Source organism: Durio zibethinus, chromosome 6 (genome assembly GCF_047325235.1).
Source record: "Durio zibethinus cultivar Kanyao isolate XHJ-2024 chromosome 6, ASM4732523v1, whole genome shotgun sequence".
NCBI classification, from domain to species: domain Eukaryota; kingdom Viridiplantae; phylum Streptophyta; class Magnoliopsida; order Malvales; family Malvaceae; genus Durio; species Durio zibethinus.
Genome location: NC_143167.1, coordinates 5,516,047 through 5,538,680, shown reverse-complemented (window position 1 = coordinate 5,538,680; position 22,634 = coordinate 5,516,047). Strand labels below are relative to the sequence as shown.

At 29.8% G+C, this 22,634-nt stretch overlaps 2 pseudogenes; both read left to right on the top strand.

The window, feature by feature from the left end:
• The first annotated feature begins 633 nt into the window (after positions 1-633).
• On the top strand, positions 634-2,635 carry LOC149518377 (uncharacterized protein At1g08160-like; annotated as a pseudogene).
• A 14,319-nt stretch (positions 2,636-16,954) lies between these two features.
• Positions 16,955-18,928, top strand: LOC149518376 (uncharacterized; annotated as a pseudogene).
• Positions 18,929-22,634: the final 3,706 nt, after the last annotated feature.

The following is a 22,634-nucleotide window of genomic DNA, read 5'->3' as shown; positions in this document are numbered from 1 at the left end:
TTTCCTTATCACTAAATCAAGGTTAATTGGCATTTTAACCAAATTACTTAATTCTTAACCGATTTCATCGAATCTTCACTTTGTCCTTACCAAAAGTCTAATTTCTTTTAGTGGTCATGCTCGTTAGAAACATGCAATCTCAAGGATAAGTAAGTTATAATGTCATTTTTTTAAAATATAATTATATAATAAAACTTATTCATTAATTTTAATATAAAGAATAAGGAAATTTTTATGAAGCCCGTTAACCCATTAAATGATATTATAATTGTTTAATCATACAAAAATTATGTATGATTCATTATATCTATGTCTAAGTGTGAGTACGTATAAAATTTTAATAATTTTATATAATTTTAAATTATGATAAATTAATTATATTATTATTGTTATAATAATAATAATAATAATAATAATAATATTTATTTTCCCAAATTAAAATTCTTCTAGTTTAAAAAAAAAAAAGAAACACTTCTTTTAGCAGTTGTTGTTAATAACCAAAATACCTTCTCAAATATATTTTTGATATTTTCATCATCAGTCCACTATCTCATCGACGCCGATTCGACTGTTTCCAAGCAAGGGAAGAGCAAATTCTTTTCCTTTCTCCCTGACTTTTTCCAAAAAAAAAAAATGCAAGACTCTTCTAGACCCGTAACTGGTTAGCCGGTTCAGAACCTTAACGGCTGCGTTCCTCCACCACCCGCCACTTCAGGCTCCGCCTACGCTTACGTTAACCCCAACTCATACCCTTACTACGGAGCGCCGCCGCCTCAAAACCCACGCCCCACCTTCTTCCGCCGCCTCTTCGTCATCTTCGCCATTCTCTTAATCATCTTCGGCACCATCCTCCTAATTTCTTGGCTCCTCATCCGCCTTCACCTTCCCGATTTCTCTATACAATCTCTCTCCTTTATGGTTGTAAGCGATAAGAGCTTTAGACGAATCGTTTACAAATATGTTTAATTTTTGTTTGTTTATTAAATTTAATAAATTATCTTAAATATTATTTATTAGTTTTTTTAATTAAATACGAATAATTATTTATTTATTCATTTATATTCATCAATAAATTTATTTATGATTTATTTAAAATTCGTTTATTTATTATTGTTTGTTATTTATTTATAATAATATTAATAAAATTATTTTTTTATTATTTATTATAATCTTATTTTAATGTTTGTTTATATTTATTTAAATTTATTTAAATTTATTTAAAATTTATTTATTTAAATTTATTTATTATTCATAAATTATTTATTTATATATGTTTGTGAATATATTAATTAAATATTCATAAATAAATTTATTTAATTAAATTAAATAAATACGAATAATTTATTATTTAAATAAATAAATATAAACAAATAAAATAAATTTTTTTATAAATACAATTCGATCACGAATACTTTTAAAAACAAACAAATAAATATATATTCGTTTATTTAGGTTCAATTCGTTTACAATTTACTCTCTCTTTCCAACTTCAACGCCTCCAACCAGTGCATCAGCGCCACGTGGAACGCCCAGTTCCAGGTCTCGAATCCTAACGAGAAACTGTCCATCACCTACAGAAACGTCGTTTCGTCGGTTTTCCACAACGGTTATTTCGTGACTGAGACCAGGATCAGGCCGTTTGTGCAGGGCACGCGCAATGTGAGCATGGTGGAGGCCAGTTATTCGGTGGTGGATAAGATGAATGGGAAGAGAACTCGTGGCGAGATCAAGTTCAACCTCAAGGTATCGGCGGACGTTGCGTGTCGATACGATAAGTAGAGAGGACGACGGAGAGTTCTTAGAGTTTGGTGTAATGACGTAGCGCTTGCTGGTTCGTCGGGGAAGAAGACCTGTCGGCCCAAAAAATGCAGCGTTGATTGATTTGCCGTGAGTTATAAGTTTAAGTTTAATTTTGTTGATTTCGAATTCATTGTTGATTCTCCTTTCAATTCATAGCTGACTCTGGATTTTTCTTTCCAATGTGGGTTTTTTAGCCTAATTCATGCTTAACTACAATGCGAATGGTTGTGGCAGCAATATAATATGTTGAGTTGGGTTTTTCTTTTTCTTTTTTTTTTTTGTTTGCTTGATTTGAGTATTACGCTAGTAAAGCTTTGTCTAATGCTTTGAACCTTCATCCATTTTTTTGCTTTGAGAATGACACATTTTGAGATGAAATAGGTTGCTACTTGGTAATTATCATGGCACTAATGGCATAATATTGCCATAAAATGAGGGAAGAATGGCTTGCTCGCAACGGACTTGCTCCAAACATGAAAATTAAATATTTGCTGTGGTAGTCGGCAGAAGTTTGAGTAGGGGACCTTATTGGTGGTGGCCTGACCTTATTATAGTGATTACAGTCGTAGACTTAGATTAGGCTGTGGAACTATTTTTTGGAGTAGCAACTTGGGATTGATGGGGACTTCTATTTTTTCCTGTGGACGTGAGAGGATTTGAATTTTGGGTCCTCTTGTTTACAGTGAACAGCAGTGCACCATGTTAATTAGCTGTCCCTGACTCATACTCATCTGGCTAGCAAACTGCAATGCTAATCTTTTTTATCCTTTTTCTTTGCCTATATGTTGAACCTGTCTTGATTTCCATATTTATTAAGTCGTAATTTCATTTCCTGATGATCTTTGAACGCTCCTCGTCTGAGAATATCAGTGGTGGGCTAAAATCTCTTAATTTTCTCTGTTTCTAGCGGTTAGGAATCTGAATTTTAAAGTTATGTGTAAATCTCACACTGACTTACAAAAATCATTTTGCGACTTTTATCATGAACGTCTTGCAGTTAGGTTGTTATTTGCCTCCATAATGAGATGGTAATTGTTATCATGAAGGGTGCAGTTCTTTCTACCTGTAATTAGCTACGTTAGTTGTCAAAAAACGGATGTATATAACATGCTTCTTAGATTTGTCAAAACATCTATGTTTCTTTTTTCAAATTTAGTTCTACTCTCTTACTTGGTTTTCACTGCTTGATAGTCCATATCTTCTTCTAGGTTTGGAGTGTATTGTTTCCTTGTACCTCCATTTTTGTTAGACATGATTGCATTACTTCCCTTATGTCCTAGATACTTTCTTTTTCCCTTGGATCAAGTCCACTCTTTGCTCACTTCTGTAACAGCCTGCTACTTTTAGCTCATCTAAGGGACAAGGAATGGAAATCAAATTTCGCTGGTATTTTGGTTCTAAAACCTAAGAGATGATGATGGACGATCCATCGTCTCTCATCTTCACCATCTTTTTCAATAATTTTATATGGCATTCTTTTGTGATATCCAATCGTTCATACACTCACTATTTTTCAGCTTTTGCTTCTTATTTTGATTTAGCTGAAAAGGATCCTAAGAGAGGGCTCACTATGTTAAACCCTATTGTTCATGCTTTCCCTTCTCCTTCATGGTTAAAAGGGGGAAAAGAAGAAAAAATATAAGGAACAAATTGTTACAACTGAACAAATTGTTTCATTTGTTACCTCCATTCTCAATTTTCTTTCATTTGTTAATATGAATGTAAATTTTTTATGGGGCCTTCTAGGTGTTTTTTTTTTGGGCCAAGAGGGGCTATATATGTCTACAGTGGATAAATTGCTATCATTGTTTTTTATATTAATCTTTTCCTAAAAAATTCAGTGGTATTAATTCCTAGAATTTTGTTTAAATTTTACACTGACAATGTGTCAATACTAACTTTTAATCAAAATCCCTTTGTTAGCTGAATTAGTGAATTGAAATTAAAAGAAAAAAAAGAAAAGCAAGGCCAAAGTTTGTCAAAAAAATGTCGGTTAAGTTTTCACTCTAGTGATAAGTGCAAATTCACCACTATATTTGTAAGGGTGGATCATCAAATTTTCTATTGGCGCAATTTTATCATTATATTTTTAATTTTGAAGTTAAAATTTTATCATTGTATTTTAAATTTTAGAGTAATTAAAGAATATTCAATCGAAATTTTTGTTAGAAATTGTTTAGAGTTCCAAAAAATAATTTTTAAAATGAAATGGCAAAAAAAAGCCAACCATGAAGCTAAAATTTAATTTTTATTTTATTTATTTTTGTCATGGTATTTTCTATTATATATAATGTCACATAATTTAAAATTTTTTATTTCATCATAACATTTTCTAATACATGTAAAATATCAAACCATTTTTTTTCTGTTGATTTTGATTTTTTTTTCATAAAATTTTTACTAAATATTATTTAATTGTTCTAAATTTTTGAAATATAATGGTACACTTACTCTAAAAATAAAAAAAAAATAATTGTAGAATTACACTACTTAAAAAATTAATAGTAAATTTAAATCATTCAAGTAAATAATAAATTTGTACCTTTTACCCCCAATTTTAAAATGACCAGAAATTCTATTAAATTGGATTATATTTATACCGAAAGAACATACAAGAGATTAGAGACCAATTTCAATAGCCAAAGCACATTAAATCACCAAGGTTGATGAACTTGGTCTTATATTTTACTATCTAACCAGCTGGGGCCTCCAAAATGGTCTAATTTTAAGTCCACTAATTTGCAACAATTTTCCCCCTGTTGTTCTTCCATTAATCTTTGTGTCCCATCGGTAACGTCTCTCTATCAACTTTGTATATTGATATTTAAAATATTTTAGGTAAATTATTTTTTATAAAATTGTATTTGAAAATTTTTAGAAAGTATTTTTTGCACATTTTAATTAGCAATATATTTAAAACAAAGTGAAGTCAAAATAAAAATTAAATGATGAATTGAATAAATTAAGACTCGATTATCTTAGGGTTTTTTTCTTTCTTTTCTTTTGTCATTTTCATTTCCCCTTTTCTACATTGAACTTTTGTACCTTTACAATGCACATTTATTCCCATACTTTGATAATACGATCATAACTCATAAATATATATCTTCTTATTTTGTTTGGTAATTTAATTTTTTAAATGATTTTAAAGTGCATTCTCTTTCTATCAACTCATTATATATAAAATTTTGCTTTTAAAATATTTTATACCAAAATATATCTTGACAAAAAACTTATTTTTTCATGATTATTCTTTAAAAATAGTATGCTCACATACACGTGTGTGTGTATATATATAAACAAAATTTGATTTGATAATATAAAAATTGGGAAAAGAAATTGATGAAAAAAATGGTTTGGAGGGTTTAATTACAAGGGACAAGATTAATTACTTAATAGAAAAGACTATTGGCCTACATGTTTCCCTTTGAAGTCCAGGAAAAAACAAAAGGATCTTCGTAGTCATTTTCATAACTATCAAATTATTCATCCCCTTTCTTTCAACCACCATATGCTAACAATTAACCCTTTTTTTTAGTTTTGTGGCTTTTGGGCCATATTAATAATCATATATAATTTAATTAAAAAGAAACATAATCATATTTGGAAGTAGCTTAACCTATCTTCAAGTAAAAACAAATTACACAGGTCCACTGAAAATAATAGACATGTCCATAACCATGCATGCATGCTATATATGGTCCTTTTGAGCTTAGCTATATGTGACAAACATGTCCATAACAACTATATATCTATCATCCAAAATTTTCTTAATTTCAAGGTTATTGTTAAAATTTCACAGTTTATATTTACATGTATGTATATTTTTTTATATGCTTAATATTTTAATTAAAAAATAACATAACAACTGAACCTATCTTGAAAAGATTAATTACTTTTCATATAGAAGATTAAGGGTTAAAATAATAATAATAAGAAGAAAAACGCTTAATTTTATTATTTTATTTAAACAAAAATTTATACTTTTATTAGTTTTTAATTTTTAATTTATATTTAAATAAACTTTTAACTTATATTCAAATAAGCCTTTAATATTTAATTTATATATAAATAAATTTTTAATATAAATCAATATTTTAGTTGAAGTAAATATTTATATGGATACAAATGAAATGGTAAAAGCTTATTTAGATACAATAAAAATATAAAAATTTATTTAAATAAAATTAAATAGTTTAATGTCTTTTTTAATATTTTAGTCAATATTAAAATATAAAAAGAGGTGCATAATAAAAATATAATAAAATGAAAGTATAAACACATTAATGCTATTTTTTAAAGATATAAATCAATTAAATTAAGCAATGAATTCAAGCTTAAACTTAATTCATTTTCTAATTTTTTAATTTCTAATTAATAGTAGTAATAAATAAGGTCTTCAAAATTTAATGGCATATCCTTCGTAATATTTGTTTCCCTTAAACATGTCTAGATTTTCCTCAACGAAATTAATGTTTTACAAATAGCAGAAGATCCAATAGCAGGTAAGCTAGGTTTCAGAATAATAAACAAGTTAAAGAGCCACCGTCTTCAGCCGCCTTGTACAAGCACGAAGCAGGATCGATACGATTGTTTAATTCATGATAAATATTTTCGAAACCCCACCACGGCAGCTGGTTAGTACTTACTGCTTTTTTTTTTCTTCTTCAATTCAGTTTGATCTCGCCAAGTGGCCATCATCTGAAAATTAAACTTTTTTTTTTATTCTTATAGGGTATCAATTTTCCTTTCATTTGTCTCGTATGATAAGACTATAAATAATTTTGACCATGAATGATTGACAAATATTTGATGTATCCCTCCCGATCTACAGCCATAAAATTATTCATGTTTTTTTATGCTGATTAATGTAATTTAAATGGTCAGAAAATTTATCAGCACGTTTGGTAGGTAGCCAAACTTCAATTGTACAATCGTAAGTAGTTGCTGCAACTCTATTACAAACCAAGCTATTCCCTACACTTCAGGTTATTTGAAGACAAACAATTGAATTTAATTCAATTAGAATATTAGACGTTTCCTGCAATTTCACTTGAACCACTTGTGCACATTGTAATTACTCATTAATCATCATGCCTACCTAAAGACCGATCACATAGCAACGGAAAAAGTATATGGGAAAGGCAGAATTTTCTTAATATATATAAAAAAATCGTAATTTAATTAAAACAAAAAAATAAATTATAAGTGTAAAAATTTTAATTTTGATTTTATTAAATGTAATATTTTAAAATTTATTGTATAAACCGATTAAATCAAAATTTGAATTAAAAAATAACTTATTTTTCTTTAATTTACCCTTTCTCTTCCTCAAGAAATTAAAAAACCTCAATTCAACATTTCAACCCTCTTTGATACTCCACATGACACTGTTTCTTTCTTTCTTATCACTTTCTAGTTTTAAATAGAGTTGCATTCAACAAAAATTGAGAACCAAGGGTACTAGATTAAGGTAAAAATAAACACCCCATTTCATTTTTTTGCTTCCAAGAGTTGAATTTTTGGTGGGACCTAATGGGACAATTGCCCTGGTGTAGAAGCAGGACTGCACCCCAAGATATGGACTGCACCAAACAAACAATCATATCCCTCATTTTGCCCCAACCACCATATGCCAATTCACATTAATTCTATTCCCCCTTTACTATAAAGTCCAATCTAGAACAAATACATTTGCACATTAAATTAGTACCATCAAATAACCTTACCGACACTGCTACCAAGAACCTACCACGGCCACCAGGACGTCACTATTTGGTCCCCATTTTTGTGCGGCAATGCTGTGCCTGTGGCTCCATTTCTTGAGGAAGGGTTGAGTCAGGACATGAATGCTGGATTGGTGCTGCTCAACATTAAGGTTTTCGGGCATTTGAAATGGAAGGTAGGGACTTGGATTTCAAGTCGGTATCAAATTAACGCCAATTGTCGAGCTTATATTTCGTTTAGTGATTTAACTAAGGCAATCCAAGTTGGTCCTGCTATGAAGTATCAGCTTGTGCAAATTTGCGGTGTGGATATTTCTCGTAACTAGTTAATTTTTTTTTGTCTCATCCAAAAAAAAGTCTGTATCCCCTTATTGTTAGTTATATGACTTTTTTTAATATATAATAATTATTATATCATGTGACTACTTTTACATTCATGTATATATATATATAACTATTCATTCAGTCTTTTGGTTTTTTTGTTAAGTTAAAATGACAAAGAAATTTCTTGGAAATTGAAGGATTGAGATTTAATTTTGAACCTATAGACACTCCCCTTGAAAGGGTAGTTGACTATGGAGTCAAGATTTGTGGTTTCGCTTTAACATGTTTCTTTAATTTTTAGTTACAATTTACAAGTTGGCTCTTTTTTATTCAACAGAGAACTTGGCCATTTTGTTTAGCTTTGTTGAATTTTAGTTTTGATTGTAACTGTAGCTTGTACAGGAGTAAATTTTTGGTGGATTCACAAGGATAGAAAGAAAGGGAACGCATGCCAGACTAGCTGGTGCCCACTCCAGCGCTATAAATTCATTGTTCATCTTATTATGAGTAAATTACAAGAGGGTCCTTCAGTATGTGTATGTGTCACGGTTCGTGCGTCCGCCCTAGACGGCTTAAGTTCTCGGTCCGTAACACATACATGACCAGTCTGTTTTTTTCGTTTTATTTTTCACCCTCTCAATTTCATTTTCTGGCATGTATATTAATTACAGAATCACGAGAACTGCTCTCAGAAATCTTCATCAAAACTCAAAAGGGAAAAATACAACAAATTTGATACTATAATTATCAAGAAAAAAAATAATGCTATCATTGTTATCAAATTCTGGAGTTGTTTGACTGTAGTCAGTCCTATGTCCTTGGAAACTGCAGAAGCTTCATCAACTTTATTCAATCTGTGATTCATTTCTGATTTTTTTTTTTGGGAGGTGGGGAAATTAAACATCGATTTCGACAAAAACGCATATGTTTATTTCTAGTTTATCGTATAATAGCATTTTTTTTTATCCTGTCCATCGAACCAGGACATTGAGTAAACCGCCTCAAGTTCTCTCTAAAGTTAAATTAAACAGCAAACGTTGGTTAAATCAAGTTTTAATGCTTTTTTTTCTTCTTTCTTAATTTCTTTGGGGTCAGTTCAAAACTTTGCTCATTCCTGGGGTATCCAATGGCTAAAGACCAATTCCAGGGCCAGCAATGGTTTTCGAGTTTCAACTGTAAACTTTTGTCAACACAGAACATGTTGGGTGCAATTAATATTAGCTGGTCGGCCAAACCAACGGAATCATGGGGTGTTTTTTCTGGTGAGATCGAAGCCTTGAGAAACGCTATAAAATTGTAAAGCAGTCCGAGTAGGGAGAAAGAAATCTAGGCTTTTTTTTTTTTTTGAACACTGTAAAAGTTGGGGTTTGCTGATTCTAAGAGTAGAGGGTGATTACTTCACCTACTTACATGTCTTTGGAATAAGTCTTTCACTACAACTAGTTTGGTTCTTCTCACAACTTGTAGGCACCAATTTTCTTTATTATTATTATTATTATTATTATTATTATTCTTTAAAATAAAAGAAAAAAAAGTCAAAAAAAAAAAGAAGTCTTTGATTTTAACTTTGAGAGTCGAAATCGAGCTGTTAGAGTGATTTAAAATTTTTTTTTGACATTGACTAACTTGACAGCATAAAATTCAGTGACCAAAAGTTACCGGATAGACACAAATTTTTTACAAAAGAATCTCAAAAGATCTTGGATCTTGAATCCCAAAAGCTTTATAAATATAGTTAAGTTCTTCAAAAACAAAGGAAGACAAAAGAAAAAAAAGGAATACTGTCAACAAAAAAAAAAATCACAACCTTCTTTGAAGAACCAGTAGCACACAAAAAAAATTTTTCAAAAATAAAATTTTAGATCTATGAGGTTAGAGATTTTTTTTTGAAAAAATATGGGTTTGATGGAGTATTTAAAAAACAAAAAGGATAATTGGGGGAATTTTGGGGATTTTTTGAAAATTTTTTTGGGTCGTCGAAAACTAAAAAATTAAATTTTTCGACGATCGTTGAATTTTTCGACACCGAAATCTAGAAAATTTTGAATTTTTCAATGATCGTTGAATTTTTAAGCCACCGAAATCTGAGATTTTTGAATTTTTTAGTGCCATTGAAGTTTTTGACCACCAGTGCACGATGGCGATCGGCCGAAAACTAGGTATCCATGGCGATCGACAAAAGGGGTTGAATGTCTAGAGAGAGAGGCTCTGAGTCAGAGAGAGAGAGGAGAAAGAAAAAATAAGAAAAAAAAAACAAAAATAGGTCTTTTATAGGCCTTTCAAAACGACGTCGTTTTGGACGTCTGAATCGAGTCCGACTCACGCAGGATCCACACTCTGACCTGTGCGTCAACGTAACCTATTTTGCAGGTTTTCCTTTTTATTTTTTATTTTGATTTTATTTATTTTGTATTGATTTTTATGTTGATTTTTTTATTTTTTTGATGATATTATTGTTATTATTATTATTGGTATTTTATATTAATAATTCTTAAAATAAAAATAAAACTAAAATAATATAAGGACTTAAAAATATAATATAAAAAAATTTAATAATAATTTTTTTAATAAAAATAAAATTTTATTACAAGAAAAAATATTATTTAAATTTCACCAAAGTGTTGAGATAATTAAAAAAATAATTTTTGCTAAAAAATAATAAATTATAAAATGATAAATAAAATAAAAATAAATTGTTTAAATGAATCCTTTAAATGTAATTTTTAAATAAAGCTAAAAGAGTTTAGTTTTTTTAATTATTACAAGTAAAAATAATTTTTTCAGATTCCATCATAAAGTTGAGATAATCCAAAATTATTTTTACTAAAATAAAGATTGATTTACACAATGTTAAACAATAATAAAAATGAAAATAAAAAATAATAATAATTGATATTTAAAATTTTAAAAAAAAGAAATAAAAATTTGAAAGAATTCGATTTTCTTTAATAGAGCAAGATATAAATATTTAGATTTCTCCGGTGAGTCGGGATAATCTAATTTTTTTATAATAAAAATAATTAATAAATAATAAAAAGTTTTTTTTAAATAATCATAATAAAAATTAATCAATAAATTCTTTTAATTATAAAAAAATGATTTTATTTAAGATCTTGTCAAAAGGTTGAGATGATCCTAAAACTTGTTTAAAACTTTTAGGATTTCATCGAAAAGTCGAGATAATCTTAAAACTTATTTAATAAATTTTAGAAACTCACCAAAAAATCGGGATGTTCTTCAAATTCTTTTCAAAACAAATAATTCAAATATCTTATGACAAAATTTCAAGAATTTTGTGAATGGTCAATTTTCTCGAAATAGTTTTTAAATAGTAATTTTTTATAAATTTCACCAAAGCGTTGGAGAATTTATAGAATACGAAATAATAATAACATTAATTTCGAAACAGAGAAAAATGTTTTAAAATAAATTTTAAAAAATTAAACTTAAATAAAAAAGATTCCGTTATCAAAATTATAGGATTACGCATGTTTAAATGGTATCGTTCTTCGAACGGGCGACGTAAGAGTTTTACTACCTTCCTCACTCGTAACCATACTCCTAGACCTAGTCCTGATTTCAAACCTAAACTTCTTTTAGTAAGTTTTAATTAATTTTAAAATTTTTTTACTTAAAAATGATATTTTCGATGGCCAATCACATCTTATAAAAAGATTGATGACGACTTCAAAAATTTTCACCAAGCTTAGCGATCGAGTCTCCCCTAACGAAAAATCGTTATGACAGCTTGGCGACTCCGTTGGGGACACTTAAGAGTCAAGCCAAAAATTAAACATTTGTCATCTAAAATTTGACATTATGGTTTTTTCGATATTAAATTTTAATTTCTTATCTCAGAATAATTTTTTTTTGTTTCGTTTGGTTTTTATATGTTATTATTTTATTGCTAATTATATTGTTAATTTTATTAATAATTAAGTATACTCCCTCACACATGTGCGCATTTGCATTCATGCACGAGCTCTATACCCGGGCTCTCAAATCTATCTCTTTTTAGGAGAGAGTAGAGTACCTACGCTTTCGTGAGGTTATAATACCTCCGCTTGGGCTAGTGAAATACTTCCACTCAAGTTGAACATTTTTCGTCGGTAACTCATTATGGGTGAGGATCGGGGGCCTTACTAGTCTAGAGTGGATGATAGTGAGGATCAATTTGAGAACCTTTTTAGCCTATGTTAATTACTAAACCATGCATATAGTGAAACTTAGGAAACCAACCTTAAATAGGGCCATACCATTTTTGTTGATTATATCGTAAATTAGGACACATAAGGGACTATTTATTTTATTGTGATTACTAACCCTATTTTGTTTTGCTCTCCTTTTGTTTCATGATCATCCATCATCATAAACACTTGCATATGGGATGTGCTTATCAATATGTCAATATCAATAAGAAGATTTTCAATCTTGCTTCGAAAACACTATCATGATGTTCTCAGCTTCGAAGCTCACCATGTGTAAAGAGACCAATGTAGTGATAGCTTTATCGTTAGAAGTCCAAAGTAGAATGGAAAATTATTTGACAAAATCTGAACAAGAAATTTTGCCTGAAGAAATCAAGTTGGGACTTCAGCAAAATGACATCTTTGAGTTGGTCGAGATCTGGCGCTATGTAACAACTTATAGGAAGATGGCTTTCGAGGAAAAATATGGTCATATTGCTTCACTGCTTGAGGTGCCTACGAAAAATCAGTTGATAAAAACTTTAGTTCAGTTTGGGATCCTGCATACAGATGTTTCATATTCAATGAAATAGATATGACCCCAACGATTGAAGAATATGCTACATTGTTATGGTTGCATCTTCCCAATCCAGATAAAATCTATTGGCGAGGTCAAAAACTTGGATCTCGAAAGAAACTCACTTGTATGATAGAGGTCCCCACTCAGAATGTGAACTTGTATATCTAAACAAAAGGCCAAAGTGATTGCATCCCGTGAGAAATCTTACGTGATTACATCATCAAATACTTAGAGGATGAACGAGGCATGAGAATGATAGCTTTAGTAATTTATGGCTTGATCATCTTTTCAAAGGTCTTGGGGCACATTGAAGTATCAGTGATTGACTTTTTTGAGCAGGTGAAAAATAAAATCAATCATGTTCCTTCTATACTAGTAAAGACCTTTAGATCATTGAATCATTATCGAAGAAGAGGATGATGCTTCATAGGGTGTGTACAGTTACTCTACATTTGGGCAAAAAGTCATCTTCCTACGGGTAAATTTCATCCTACTTATAGTAATAAAAGTAGGCCAATTGAAGAATATTGCAATGTTGAGTGGCTAGAATCAAAGACTAAGAAAGAGTGGGTATTGATTTTGCAAGATCTCACTAGTGCTCAGGTTATATGGAGAGCTCCATGAATGCCACGAGAAGCTATGTTATATAGGTGTGGTGACAAGCCATGGGTTCCACTTTTAAGACCATGTGGAGGTATAAGCTATGCTCCAGCATTGGTTCATCGATAATTAGGGTCAGAGTAATTTGTCCCAATGACTCACGGGCTTCAAGAATTAGAATTCTCTTTTGAGGAATCAAGATTTCTGAGAAAGATAAAAGAGATTATTAGAGAGTGGAAGCGGACTAGTAGAGTCGATCGTGGGGGATATACAGACAAAGCCACTTATGAATATCTTATATGGAGAAGTCAGTGGGTCACAAGCAAAGTTAGTCCTAAAAAAAATAGACCATGCCACCAAAAAGACACCCATTGTGAAAAGATTCCTAAAGATATGAAGATTAGGAAATGCAAATTTGAAGAAGAAAAATAAATATAAGAACTTGAAAAGAAAAGGCTTCAGCATGAGATTAATGAGTGAAAAAACAAGACTGATAAGAGTGAAGCAAAATCTAGAAGGCTTGAAAGAGAACAAAAAAATATTTTTGAAAGTTGGCATAAGTCCATCGCCACAATAACTACAAAGCTTGAAAAATCCAGAAAAAATACAAAACAGCTTCGATCCAATTTATTATCTAAGGAAAAAGAGCTTAATCAATTTGTGGAAGAAAAAAAGGTACTACGAAGTCTCGTAGATGACTTGAAACAGTAAATGCATTATCGAAGTGAAGCCATTCAAGTTTTGAGAGAGGAACGAGATCAATTTAAATATAGAGCACAGTTTTGGAAGGAAGAATATCAATTGAAAGAATTTCAAGCTACTCGCCTAGTAGAACAAATAAGATAAGTCAGCTTTAAAGCAAGAGACATGGCCCTAGAGGCTAAACAAGTGAAAGAAAAGGTTTACCCAAGACAGTATAGCCAACGCTTGACCAATTTTCTAAAAAATACTTATGAGCAGTACAAGCATATAGGGCATTTCTTTTGAAAATTTTAATATTGTAATGAAAGAGGTATTGAGTAAGGATAACGTGAAGTTATGATATGGTGGTTCAAGTTCAAACTTAAAATCTTTTGCAAATATTGGATATATAATAAGCACATCCTTTGCATTGATGCATCATATGTGTATTTCATTTTAAAATAAAAAATGCATCATGACTAAAAGAAAGAGACCTCAAAATAACAAATCTCAAAGAGTTTCTTTTAACTCAATCAGGTGTAAGAATAGTTAGGCTATCAAGAAAACATAGATAAGACCACTCGACATCATTACAATACTCACTCACAAGTCAAGCGAGCAAGTATCTAGAATAGAAAGGATAGAAAAAGCTCAATTTGATATGCACGAGCAAATGATTAGGTCTCAACAAGAGTTGATAGAACAAATGACTTGGACTCAAGAAGAGACTTGGAGGGAAATGGTCGCAATGATGGACATGATGAGGAAATTAACCAAAGGAAAATAGGTTGTTGAAGAAGGGAAGATCCGTTGTATCCACCAGAGTTTACTCCACCCTATGCTCAAACCTCTCATCAAATGCATCTACAAATGACACAACCTGAAAGGCAGCCACATGCTCAGTTTAATTTACCTCAATTTACGGTTCAACCACGTAGTCAAAGACATGTTAGTTTAAATATTGGGGTAAGTCATGTTGAGCCCATTACAGTATCAGATTTAAATGACCCAAGAGAACAAGATAATCTAAAGAAAGGCACGTCAGAGCAATATGAGAATATAAAGGCACAACAGAAGTTAGATCTCTTAGAAGAAAGGCTACGAGCTATTGAAAGTACAAATATTTTTAGTACAATTGATGCCAGTAAACTCAGTCTGGTTTCAGATTTGATAATCCCACCAAAGTTCAAAGTATCAAAATTTAAAAAATATGATGGAACCAAATGCCCTCAGGCATATATCACTATGTTTTGTTAAAAAATGATTGGACATACAAACAACGACAAGTTATTTATCCATTATTTTCAGGATAGTCTTATTAGATCAGCTGCCAAATGGTATATTCAACTAGACAGGAATCGTATTCAGTCATAGAAAGATCTGACCAAAGAATTTATTACTCAATATAAGCATGTCACAAATATGGTTCAATATAGACTATCAATGCAAAACATGGAAAAAAAACTAATAAAAATTTTAAAGAATATGCCCAAAGATGACGAGATGTTGCCACTCAGGTTCAACATCCTTTCACCGAGAAAGAAACAACTATTCTATTCATCAGTACCCTTCGAACACCATACTATGATAAGCTCATTGGTCATGCCACAAAAAACCTTACGATATGGTGATTACAGGCGAGATAATAAAAAATGTCATTAAAAATGAAAAGATTGATGGAGGTAATGTTTCTAGATCAAAGAAAAAATGACCATCCAAGAAGAAAGATGCAGAAGTGCAAGCTGTCACCATTGAAAAACCAAAATCAAGACCTTTTATCCTATACCACTCATATCCTGTATACCAACCTTCTTACCCAACCATTTCTAACATTTTTCAAAACCCATACCATTACCAACCAATGCAAACCCAGACACCTACTTTTTAAGCCAATATTCATCCCCGAGCACCTTCACCATAATCTTCCCCTCAAGTAAATACCATAGATTTTAATCGAAAGAAATCTTGAAATAATTTAGAGCAACAATGATTTGATCCAATTCTTATGACATACACGAAGTTGTTCCTTCAGTTTTTCCAGAAACACTTGGTGGCTTAACAACCCATAAAAGCCTTTGAAACCTCCATATTCGAAGTGGCACGATCCTGAAGCTTCATGCGACTATCATTATGGAATTTAGGGCCACTCCTTGAAAAATTATATGGCTTTCAAACGTATGGTGCAAAGCTTTATTGATAACGAAATCTTAAATTTCACAACCAAGGTTGGACCAAGTGTGAAGGCCAACCCGTTACCTAATTAAAAAAATTATAATTACAATTAAATATTATATTTATATAATTAATTATTACATCATTACAAATATTGAAAAATTAATTAATATATTAAAAATTTAATAAAGTAACAAAATTCACATATAGTAAAATTTAAATTTAAAACTTATAAAATTTTAAAATCTTTTCCTTATCACTAAATCAAGGTTAATTGGCATTTTAACCAAATTACTTAATTCTTAACCGATTTCATCGAATCTTCACTTTGTCCTTACCAAAAGTCTAATTTCTTTTAGTGGTCATGCTCGTTAGAAACATGCAATCTCAAGGATAAGTAAGTTATAATGTCATTTTTTTAAAATATAATTATATAATAAAACTTATTCATTAATTTTAATATAAAGAATAAGAAATTTTTATGAAGCCCGTTAACCCATTAAATGATATTATAATTGTTTAATCATACAAAAATTACGTATGATTCATTATATCTATGTCTAAGTGTGAGTACGTATAAAATTTTAATAATTTTATATAATTTTAAATTATGATAAATTAATTATATTATTATTGTTATAATAATAATAATAATAATAATAATAATATTTATTTTCCCAAATTAAAATTCTTCTAGTTTAAAAAAAAAAAAAAAAACACTTCTTTTAGCAGTTGTTGTTGTTAATAACCAAAATACCTTCTCAAATATATTTTTGATATTTTCATCATCAGTCCACTGTCTCATCGACGCCGATTCGACTGTTTCCAAGCAAGGGAAGAGCAAATTCTTTTCCTTTCTCCCTGACTTTTTCCAAAAAAAAAAAATGCAAGACTCTTCTAGACCCGTAACTGGTTAGCCGGTCCAGAACCTTAACGGCTGCGTTCCTCCACCACCCGCCACTTCAGGCTCCGCCTACGCTTACGTTAACCCCAACTCATACCCTTACTACGGAGCGCCGCCGCCTCAAAACCCACGCCCCACCTTCTTCCGCCGCCTCTTCGTCATCTTCGCCATTCTCTTAATCATCTTCGGCACCATCCTCCTAATTTCTTGGCTCCTCATCCGCCTTCACCTTCCCGATTTCTCTATACAATCTCTCTCCTTTATGGTTGTAAGCGATAAGAGCTTTAGACGAATCGTTTACAAATATGTTTAATTTTTGTTTGTTTATTAAATTTAATAAATTATCTTAAATATTATTTATTAGTTTTTTTAATTAAATACGAATAATTATTTATTTATTTATTTATATTTATCAACAAATTTATTTATGATTTATTTAAAATTAGTTTATTTATTATTCGTTTTTATTTATTTATAATAATATTAATAAAATTATTTTTTTATTATTTATTATAATCTTATTTTAATATTTGTTTATATTTATTTAAATTTATTTAAAATTTATTTATTTAAATTTATTTATTATTCATAAATTATTTATTTATATATGTTTGTGAATATATTAATTAAATATTTATAAATAAATTTATTTAATTAAATTAAATAAACACGAATAATTTATTATTTAAATAAATAAATATAAACAAATAAAATAAATTTTTTTATAAATACAATTCGATCACGAATACTTTTAAAAACAAACAAATAAATATATATTCGTTTATTTAGGTTCAATTCGTTTACAATTTACTCTCTCTTTCCAACTTCAACGCCTCCAACCAGTGCATCAGCGCCACGTGGAACGCCCAGTTCCAGGTCTCGAATCCTAACGAGAAACTGTCCATCACCTACAGAAACGTCGTTTCGTCGGTTTTCCACAACGGTTATTTCGTGACTGAGACCAGGATCAGGCCGTTTGTGCAGGGCACGCGCAATGTGAGCACGGTGGAGGCCAGTTATTCGGTGGTGGATGCGATGAATGGGAAGAGAACTCGTGGCGAGATCAAGTTCAACCTCAAGGTATCGGCGGACGTTGCGTGTCGATACGATAAGTAGAGAGGACGACGGAGAGTTCTTAGAGTTTGGTGTAATGACGTAGCGCTTGCTGGTTCGTCGGGGAAGAAGACCTGTCGGCCCAAAAAATGCAGCGTTGATTGATTTGCCGTGAGTTATAAGTTTAAGTTTAATTTTGTTGATTTCGAATTCATTGTTGATTCTCCTTTCAATTCATAGCTGACTCTGGATTTTTCTTTCCAATGTGGGTTTTTTAGCCTAATTCATGCTTAACTACAATGCGAATGGTTGTGGCAGTAATATAATATGTTGAGTTGGGTTTTTCTTTTTCTTTTTTTTTTTTTTGTTTGCTTGATTTGAGTATTACGCTAGTAAAGCTTTGTCTAATGCTTTGAACCTTCATCCATTTTTTTGCTTTGAGAATGACACATTTTGAGATGAAATAGGTTGCTACTTGGTAATTATCATGGCACTAATGGCATAATATTGCCATAAAATGAGGGAAGAATGGCTTGCTCGCAACGGACTTGTTCCAAACATGAAAATTAAATATTTGCTGTGGTAGTCGGCAGAAGTTTGAGTAGGGGACCTTATTGGTGGTGGCCTGACCTTATTATAGTGATTACAGTCGTAGACTTAGATTAGGCTGTGGAACTATTTTTTGGAGTAGCAACTTGGGATTGATGGGGACTTCTATTTTTTCCTGTGGACGTGAGAGGATTTGAATTTTGGGTCCTCTTGTTTACAGTGAACAGCAGTGCACCATGTTAATTAGCTGTCCCTGACTCATACTCATCTGGCTAGCAAACTGCAATGCTAATCTTTTTTATCCTTTTTCTTTGCCTATATGTTGAACCTGTCTTGATTTCCATATTTATTAAGTCGTAATTTCATTTCCTGATGATCTTTGAACGCTCCTCGTCTGAGAATATCAGTGGTGGGCTAAAATCTCTTAATTTTCTCTGTTTCTAACGATTAGGAATCTGAATTTTAAAGTTATGTGTAAATCTCACACTGACTTACAAAAATCATTTTGCGACTTTTATCATGAACGTCTTGCAGTTAGGTTGTTATTTGCCTCCATAATAAGATGGTAGTTGTTATCATGAAGGGTGCAGTTCTTTCTACCTGTAATTAGCTACGTTAGTTGTCAAAAAACGGATGTATATAACATGCTTCTTAGATTTGTCAAAACATCTATGTTTCTTTTTTCAAATTTAGTTCTACTCTCTTACTTGGTTTTCACTGCTTGATAGTCCATATCTTCTTCTAGGTTTGGAGTGTATTGTTTCCTTGTACCTCCATTTTTGTTAGACATGATTGCATTACTTCCCTTATGTCCTAGATACTTTCTTTTTCCCTTGGATCAAGTCCACTCTTTGCTCACTTCTGTAACAGCCTGCTACTTTTAGCTCATCTAAGGGACAAGGAATGGAAATCAAATTTCGCTGGTATTTTGGTTCTAAAACCTAAGAGATGATGATGGACGATCCATGGTCTCTCATCTTCACCATCTTTTTCAATAATTTTATATGGGATTCTTTTGTGATATCCAATCGTTCATACACTCACTATTTTTCAGCTTTTGCTTCTTATTTTGATTTTGCAGAAAAGGATCCTAAGAGAGGGCTCACTATGTTAAACCCTATTGTTCACGCTTTCCCTTCTCTTCATGGTTAAAAGGGGGAAAAGAAGAAAAAAAATAAGGAACAAATTGTTACAACTGAACAAATTGTTTCATTTGTTACCTCCATTCTCAATTTTCTTTCATTTGTTAATATGAATGTAAATTTTTTTATGGGGCCTTCTAGGTGTTTTTTTTTGGGCCAAGAGGGGCTATATATGTCTACAGTGGATAAATTGCTATCATTGTTTTTTATATTAATCTTTTCCTAAAAAATTCAGTGGTATTAATTCCTAGAATTTTGTTTAAATTTTACACTGACAATGTGTCAATACTAACTTTTAATCAAAATCCCTTTGTTAGCTGAATTAGTGAATTGAAATTAAAAGAAAAAAAAAAGCAAGGCCAAAGTTTGTCAAAAAAATGTAGGTTAAGTTTTCACTCTAGTGATAAGTGCAAATTCACCACTATATTTGTAAGGGTGGATCGTCAAATTTTCTATTGGCGCAATTTTATCATTATATTTTTAATTTTGAAGTTAAAATTTTATCATGGTATTTTAAATTTTAGAGTAATTAAAGAATATTCAATGGAAATTTTTGTTAGAAATTGTTTAGAGTTCAAAAAATAATTTTTAAAATGAAATGGCAAAAAAAAGCCAACCATGAAGCTAAAATTTAATTTTTATTTTACTTATTTTTGTCATGGTATTTTCTATTATATATAATGTCACATAATTTAAAATTTTTTATTTCATCATAACATTTTCTAATACATGTAAAATATCAAACCATTTTTTTTCTGTTGATTTTGATTTTTTTTCATAAAATTTTTACTAAATATTATTTAATTGTTCTAAATTTTTGAAATATAATGGTACATTTACTCTAAAAAAAAAAATTGTAGAATTACACTACTTAAAAAATTAATAGTAAATTTAAATCATTCAAGTAAATAATAAATTTGTACCTTTTACCCTCAATTTTAAAATGACCAGAAATTCGATTAAATTGGATTATATTTATACCGAAAGAACATACAAGAGATTAGAGACCATTTTCAATAGCCAAAGCACATTAAATCACCAAGGTTGATGAACTTGGTCTTATATTTTACTATCTAACCAGCTGGGGCCTCCAAAATGGTCTAATTTTAAGTCCACTAATTTGCAACAATTTTCCCCCTGTTGTTCTTCCATTAATCTTTGTGTCCCATCGGTAACGTCTCTCTATCAACTTTGTATATTGATATTTAAAATATTTTAGGTAAATTATTTTTTATAAAATTGTATTTGAAAATTTTTAGAAAGTATTTTTTGCAAATTTTAATTAGCAATATATTTAAAACAAAGTGAAGTCAAAATAAAAATTAAATGATGAATTGAATAAATTAAGACTCGATTATCTTAGGGTTTTTTTCTTTCTTTTCTTTTGTCATTTTCATTTCCCCTTTTCTACATTGAACTTTTGTACCTTTACAATGCACATTTATTCCCATACTTTGATAATACGATCATAACTCATAAATATATATCTTCTTATTTTGTTTGGTAATTTAATTTTTTAAATGATTTTAAAGTGCATTCTCTTTCTATCAACTCATTATATATAAAATTTTGCTTTTAAAATATTTTATACCAAAATATATCTTGACAAAAAACTTATTTTTTCATGATTATTCTTTAAAAATAGTATGCTCACATACACGTGTGTGTGTGTGTATATATATAAACAAAATTTGATTTGATAATATAAAAATTGGGAAAAGAAATTGATGAAAAAAATGGTTTGGAGGGTTTAATTACAAGGGACAAGATTAATTACTTAATAGAAAAGACTATTGGCCTACATGTTTCCCTTTGAAGTCCAGGAAAAAACAAAAGGATCTTCGTAGTCATTTTCATAACTATCAAATTATTCATCCCCTTTCTTTCAACCACCATATGCTAACAATTAACCCTTTTTTTTAGTTTTGTGGCTTTTGGGCCATATTAATAATCATATATAATTTAATTAAAAAGAAACATAATCATATTTGGAAGTAGCTTAACCTATCTTCAAGTAAAAACAAATTACACAGGTCCACTGAAAATAATAGACATGTCCATAACCATGCATGCATGCTATATATGGTCCTTTTGAGCTTAGCTATATGTGACAAACATGTCCATAACAACTATATATCTATCATCCAAAATTTTCTTAATTTCAAGGTTATTGTTAAAATTTCACAGTTTATATTTACATGTATGTATATTTTTTTATATGCTTAATATTTTAATTAAAAAGTAATATAACAACTGAACCTATCTTGAAAAGATTAATTACTTTTCATATAGAAGATTAAGGGTTAAAATAATAATAATAATAAGAAAAACGCTTAATTTTATTATTTTATTTAAATAAAAATTTATACTTTTATTAGTTTTTAATTTTTAATTTATATTTAAATAAACTTTTAACTTATATTCAAATAAGCCTTTAATATTTAATTTATATATAAATAAATTTTTAATATAAATCAATATTTTAGTTGAAGTAAATATTTATATGGATACAAATGAAATGGTAAAAACTTATTTAGATACAATAAAAATATAAAAATTTATTTAAATAAAATTAAATAGTTTAATGTCTTTTTTAATATTTTAGTCAATATTAAAATATAAAAAGAGGTGCATAATAAAAATATAATAAAATGAAAGTATAAACACATTAATGCTATTTTTTAAAGATATAAATCAATTAAATTAAGCAATGAATTCAAGCTTAAACTTAATTCATTTTCTAATTTTTTAATTTCTAATTAATAGTAGTAATAAATAAGGTCTTCAAAATTTAATGGCATATCCTTCGTAATATTTGTTTCCCTTAAACATGTCTAGATTTTCCTCAACGAAATTAATGTTTTACAAATAGCAGAAGATCCAATAGCAGGTAAGCTAGGTTTCAGAATAATAAAC